We start from the raw sequence: 7417 nt of genomic DNA on the forward strand, positions 1-7417 counted from the left end.
TAATATCCTTCGGGAGCATCTCATCTCCTTGTTTCTAAATTTAGCCATCTCTGTTGGGACAGAGATGTTTTTGAATTCTGAGTTAGGGGTATTTCTTGGATAATCTAGGTTCACAGGCTCATGCAGACTGCCCTGGAACCCAGCCCTATTTTGTTTCGGTGAAAAAACTTACTCATTTTGCATTCCATCTCACCAGCTCACAACTTATATTGAACAATAGAATTCATTGTTGAATTGGAGGCTATATATAGTTTTATACTTTCATTCATCTTGGTTGTGTGCTCTTTGTTTAAATAATTTATTTTTTCTTTTTAAAATGTTTTTGTTGATTTCAGAGAGAGGAAAGGAGAGGAAGAGAGAGATAGAAACATCAATGATGAGAGAGAATCATTGATTGGCTGCCTTCTACATACCCGCTACAGGGATCGAGCCGCAACCTGGGTATGTGCCCGAGAATTGGACCTGGGATGGCCTCAACTCTGGCCAGGCTCATTTATTTCTCTTATACACATCTTGTCTTTACCATTCTAGGGATTCTAAAGTACTTTATTATATCTTTCTACTTCCTTATTTTGTCTTTAGAGTCTTGTGAAATAGGTTGACATGATAGCCCAATCATTTAAAAAAAATTGTTTTGTTTTGTTAATCCTCATCTGAGGATATTTTTTCCATTGTTTTTTAGAGAGAGTGGAAGGGAGGGGAAAAGACACAGAGAAAGAAACATCGATGTGAGAGAAACACATTGATTGGTTGCCTCCCGCATGCATCCCAACCAGGATCGAGCCTGCATCCCAGGTATGTGCCCTTGACCAGAATCAAACCTGGGATCTTTCAGTTCATGGGCTAATGCTCTATCCACTGAGCCAAACCGGCTAGGGCTAGCCCAATCATTTTATGTTTATACTAGGGGCCCAGTGCACAAATTCATGTACCTTGAAAGGAACTGTGTGCCTCGAGGCTGCGGTGGGCACAGGGGCGGGTCTTGGTCCATCCTCCACGCCCCCACCTGGTCCCTCACGCCGCACCTCTGGTCCCCTGTCTGCCTGCAGGGCAGCCCCGCTCCCACTGCTGCCACTCCCATGTGCTGATGGCACCAGCCCTGCTTGCACCGGCTGACGGCACAGAGTGATTGGGGCCGGCACCAGCAGCGGGTGCAAGTGGCGCTGCTGCCCCGATTGCCCCTCAGGAGCAGGGGCAGGTGGAGAAGCCCTAAGGGGCGATCAGGGCTGGCAGCTGCCACTCGTACCTGCTGATGGCGCTGAGTGATCGGGACCATCGCTGGGCACCAGCAACAGGTGTGAGCAGAAGCTCCGGTACTGGCTGCGGGTGCGAGTGGGGCCAGTGCCGGCAGCAGGTGCGAGTGCGGGCGGGTACTGCAGCACAGAGGAGCAAAGAATTTTCAGTAACCATCAGAGGTTCCCCCTGAAGACAGCAATTGGCGCCCCACCTTGGTCTGGCGCTCCCACTCACCTGCTCCACCATTCTGCCGTGGCCAACGCCTGCCATGTCCCGCGCACACCCCCTGGTGGTCAGCGCACATCATAGCAACCAGTTTTTCGGTTGTTTGGTCTATTTGAATATTAACCTTTTATTATATAGGATTTAACAACCAGCAGAAAGAATTGGTAGAAAAACTAGAAAGTAGGACAGATGTTAGGGACACATTAAGAAAAGTCCTAGCCCTCCCTAGAGTGGAATTGGAGCAAAGGTTGTTCCTGTTCGGACTATTTATGTGAAATATGAACTTCCAGAACGTGGGATTGGCATTCTGTACACTGGGCCAGCTCTTTCCAGGAAACCTATTCCCTCCTCAGACTATCAGTATTTGTGTGAAACAGCGTTGGGTTTTATAAATAGCAAAAATGTTTACATTGGTTGGATAATTCATAGAGGTTGCCAACTTTTAATTTGCCAAGTAAGGATGTTAAAAAATACCATCTCCTATCACTACAATTTCAAAGAAAAGAAATTTCAAACATATATTTCAAAATAGAGGATAGGTACTTTAAATTGAATACGTGTAGTTTTGTGAAAAATACAGTTGTGTCCTTATTTTTTGCATTGCAGTTTATTTTTTTAGTTGTTTCCAGTTCTTTTATTTTGTATTTTTTAATTTGTAATCTTTATTGTTGAGTATTATAGATGTTCCTGTTTTTCACCCCCCATTGCTCCCCTCCACCCAGTTCCTGCCCTGCCCCAGGCCTGCACCACCCTACTGTATGTGTCATTAGGTAATGCATATATGCATATAAGATCTTTGTGTAATCTCTTCCTGCCCCCTCACCCCCTTCCCTCTAGAATCATCAGTCTGTTCTATTTCCATGCCTCTGATTCTATTTTATTCGCCAGTTTATTTTGTTCATTATATTTCTTATTCATTTATTTTGATTTTTAGATTCAATTGTTGATATATATGCATTTATTGCCTTTTTACTGTTCATATTTTTTATCTTTTTCCTCTTCTTCTTCTTAAAGAATACCCTTCAGCATTTCACATAATACTGGTTTGGTGATGACAAACTCCCTTAACTTTTTCTTGTCTGTGATGCTTTTCATCTGACCTTCAATTTTAAATGAGAGCTTTGCTGGGTAGAGTAATCTTGGTTGTAGATTCTTGCTATTCATCATTTAAAATATTTCTTGCCACTCCCTTCTGGTCTGCATAGTTTCTGTTGAGAAATCAGCTGACAGTCGTATGGGTGCCCCCTTGTAGGTAACTAACTACTTTTCTCTTGCTGCTTTTAAGATTTTCTCTTTGTCTTTAGCCGTTGGCATTTTGATTATGATGTGTTTTGGTGTGGTCCTCTTTGGATTCCTCTTGTTTGGAAGTCTTGTGCTTCCTGAACTTGTAAGTCTATTTCTTTCACCAGGTAGGGGAAGTTTTCTGTCATTATTTCTTCTAATAGGTTTTCAGTATCTTGCTGTCTCTCTTCTTCTGGCACCCCCATAATGCAAACATTGATACGTTTGAAGTTGTCCCATAGGTTCCTTACACTGTCTTCATATTTTTGGATTCTTTTTTTTTTTTCTCTTGTGATTGGGTGTTTTTGCTTCCTCATATTTCAAATTGTTGACTTGATTCTCGGGATCCTCTAATCTACTGTTGAATCCCTGTATATTATTCTTTATTCAGTCAGTGTATGCTTAATTTCTGACTGATCCTTTTTCATATTTTTGGCATTCTCACTAAGATCCTTGAAAGTCTCACTAAGTTCCTTGGAGATTCTAGAAGATTCTCAAGTAACCTCATAATCGTGGTTTTGAACTCTATAGCCAGTAGTTTGCTTTCTTTCATTTCTTTCATTTGTGACATATTTCTTTGTCTCTGCATTTTGGCTGCTTCCCTGTTTGTTTCTATGTATTGGGTAGAGCTGCTATGTCTCCTGGAATTGGTAGAGTGGCCTTGTGTAGTAGGTGTTCTGTAGGGCCCAAGGGCTCAGCCTCCCCAGTCATCTGAGCCGGGCACTCTAAGTGCAACCCTTGTGGGCTGCGCACACAGTCATCATGTAGTTGAGTCTTGATTGTTGTTGGTGTCACTGGGAGGAACTGACCTCCAGGCCAGTTGGCTGTGAGGACCAGCTGTGACTACAGAGGGAGAGCTGCTGTGCAGGAAACACCCCTATGGAGCAGGACTTGCTTCAGTGGGGCCTTGGTGCTCACTGAGTCTGCCTCTTGAACATGTCACTTGTGGATGTATAGAGTTGTAATCTGGTATGATCTGATGCCGACCACTGGGTGCACTGGCTCTTGGGTCTCCAGGGAGGTGCAAAATCAGCCACTCCCTGGGCCACCCAGCAGGAGCTACAGAGAGATCTGCAGATTCCTCCTATTTGTATCAGGTTTGGAAATGTCCAGGTGAGGTCCAGCTGTGAAGCAAGGCAGGCTGGTACTAGTGCTAGGTCTTGGGCCTTTATTGATAGCTTTGGGGCTCCCTGACCCAGCTGCAGCTTGTTTGAGAGATTTAGGAAAGTCTGAAGTCTTAGCCAGGACAGGCCATTCCTATGTAAAAGCTGCTGTACACAGGTTGGGTGGGGCTGCAAATTGGATGGGGTGGAGTCTCAGGGAATCACCAGGGCAGAGCAAACAGAAAATCCTGTGATGGGGAGGTCCCAGCATTGTAACAATGACCCCTGGGAGCACCTTCGTCTAAGAGAAAGCTGTCCCGGAGTTCTGCCCCGATGCCAGACAATCCAGTTCCTCCTTGTATGTGTCTGTTTCCCCCTAAGCCCCGTCCTGGTGCTGGAGCTCAGAGGAAGTGTGACCTTGTAAGTTCAGTTCGTGTGCTGACCCTTTAAGAGGAACAGCTGGGTCTCAGCATCCTCTGTGTCACTGAGCCCCAATCCCCCCGGGTTTTTATAGCCCATAGTTTGGGGACTTCTCTTCCCTGCTCTGGGGGCCTGGGTTGGGAGTCTGGTGTGGGGCTGGGACCCCTTGCTCCTCACAAGGGGCCTCTGCAGAGATGATCTCCCTCCCGATTAAAAAAGCAGCAGTGCTGCCTTGGTGGTGATAAGCCCCTTTATTCTTCTTTTTTTTTTTTTTTTTTTTTTTTTTGTCTGGGAAGCTCTTTATTTCACCATCTATTGCTGGATATAGTAATCTTGGTTTCAGATCCTTGCTTTTCATTACTTGCAGTACTTCATGCCATTCCCTTCTGGCCTGTGGAGTTTTCTGATGAGAAATCAGCTGATAGGCTTATGGGAGCTCCTTTGTAGCTAACAAATTGCTTTTCTCTTGCAGCCTTTAAGAGTCTCTCTTTGTCCTTAATTTTTGGCATTTTAATTATGATGTGCCTTGGCGTGGGCTTGTTTGGGTTCTTCTTGCTTGGGACTCTCTGTGCCTCCTGAACTTGTGTGACTTTTTCCTTTACCACATTAGGGAAGTTTTCTGCCATTATTTCTTCAAACACATTCTCTATCCCTTGCTCACTTTCTTCTCCTTCTGCCACATCTATTATGCAAATATTGTTACATTTCAGGTTGTCCCTTAATTTCCTTAAGCTGTCCTTTTGGTTTTTAATTGTTTTTTTCTTTTTGGTTCTCTGATTGAGTGATTTTTTTCTACCCCTTTTTCTAATTCATTGATCTGATCCTCAGCTTCCCTCTATTCTGCTGTATATTCCTTCAACTGTGTTCTTTATTACTGATATGTCATTCTTCATAGTTACTATATCTTTTCTTATGTTCAGCATCTTTGCCATCATTATTCAGAACTCCATGTCTTATAAATTTCTTATCTCCACTTCATTTAGCTCTTCTTCTGAAGAATTCTCTTGGACTTTCGTCTGGGGGTTATTTTTTTTGTCTCCCTATTTTGGTTGCCTGTTTGGGTTTGTGAATGTGTTCAGTAGATTGCTATGTCTCCTATTCTCTAGTGCAGGACATTGTCAAAAGGTGTTTCTGACTAATTAGATCAGGCAGATACTCTGCCTGCAGACTGTTTGTATTCATTTGTGAGTAGCCTCAGGCCATCGCCCACAGGTTTAGTGAGAGTTTTCCAAATGGGTGGGGAAATTCCTTCTGCCTGGAGTCAAATTGTTATTCTTAGTCTCTTAATGGGCCTCAGAAACTCCACAGGGTGGGGCACGTGTTTTCCAATGGGATGTGGCAACTACCTTCCCCCAGGCAAAAACCTCCTGGATAGCAAAGGTCTGTCTGAGAAAGTTGTCCTGTTCAGTGCGAGGGAATGACTCAGCACAGGAAACCAGGGTGTCTGCCTTCTGAGCGCTAACCCTAGAGCCCCAAACCCTGGCTTGTGTTCATACAGCTCCAGTCCACACTGCCCTACCTCTGCCAGAACCTGAGGTGAGTGCCTGCACACGAAATTGTGGGTGTTGGCCCATTAAGGGGGTGCCTGCATTTCCAGCTGTCTCTCCTTGGCAGACAGCAACTCTTAAGTTTTTCACAGCCAGATGGAATGTGGGCACCTTTCTCAGTTCTTGTGCTCTTGGCTGGGGGGCCCAATGTTGGGTTTAGACCCAGAGTTCTCAGTGGCAATCCTCCCACCCTCCCCAGCTGAGATATCTCTCCAGAACTTCAGCTGCTGTCTGTGGGAGCCCGGCCAGCCCTTGCGTGCTTCCGCACTTCGATCTTTCTGTTGGCAGTCTCCACTTTTTGTCCTTGTTTATTAGGGTTCTTTCCAGATAGCCTTCAGTTGATTACTTAGGATTTTTGTGTGTGTGTTTTAGTTGTAATTCCAGTTTGGTCCTGGGAGTGTGTCAGTGTAGCATCCACTTACTCCGCCACCATTTTTAATCTCCTCAGTTTGTATATTCAAAGGCTTATGAGATTTGTTTACCAGGACTGTTCAGATTTTACAAAATATTTTTACTTTCCTTTTTGGTTTCCACATTCACTGAATTGAATTAAAGGTACCCTCAGTTCATTCATGGCACATTATTGGTCAATGCAAAAGCCTTCTTTTGTTTTATATTATTACATTCTTCATTTCTACTTCCATTCCTAACCCCAATTCCTATTTTATTGACTCTATGTTCCTCTATTCTACATTTTTAATTTTTATGGTTTGTTTTGTTAATCCTCACCCAAGGATATATTTCCATTGATTTTTATTATTATTTTTTTAGAGAGAGAGAGAGAGTGGAAGGGGGAGAGGGAGAAACAGAGAAAAATCGATGCAAGAGAAACACATAGATTGGTTGTCTCCCACAAGCGCCCAGCCCACCGCCCAGGATCAAGTTTGCAACTAAGGTACATGCCCTTGAACGGTATCGAACCTGCGAACCTTCAGTCTGCGGGCTGACACTCTATCCACTGAGCCAAACTGGCTAGGGCTACCTTTTTTATTCTTAATGTATATATTGTATGTGTGTATTTTAACTTGGCATATATTGTATTATGATACAAATCTTATTTTACATCTTTTTAATGCCATATTGTGTTTATGAAGTTGTATATATCACTAAGTAGGTATATAACTTACTAAATACCACTTCTTTTTTAAAAAAATATTTTTATTGATTTCAGAGAGGAAGGGAGAGGGAGAGATAGAAACATCAATGATGAGAGAAAATCATTGATCGGCTGCCTCCTGCACGCCCCACACCAGGGATCAAGCCTGCAATCTTGCCCTGACTGGGAATTGAACTGTGACCTCCTGGTTCATAGGTTGATGCTCACCTACTGAGCCATGCCAACTGGGCTAAATTTTACTTCTTTAAAACATTTCTTTATAGGCACTTTCCTCATTTTACTTATTGGTACCACACCAATATTGCCATCAATATCTTTGCACATGTGTCCTGGGCCTGTCAAGAGTTTTCTTGGAATTATATGGCGTGGAGTTGGATTTCCTGGTAATTGGATAGCTCTATATTAATTCCCTAAGTACTGACAAAACGTTCTTCATAATGAGTGCAGCAGTTTAAATTACGATCAGACATACAATAGTACCATTATCC

Source organism: Myotis yumanensis, unplaced genomic scaffold (genome assembly GCF_028538775.1).
Source record: "Myotis yumanensis isolate MYYU_CA2020_CCGP unplaced genomic scaffold, mMyoYum1.0.hap1 SCAF_10, whole genome shotgun sequence".
NCBI lineage: Eukaryota > Metazoa > Chordata > Mammalia > Chiroptera > Vespertilionidae > Myotis > Myotis yumanensis.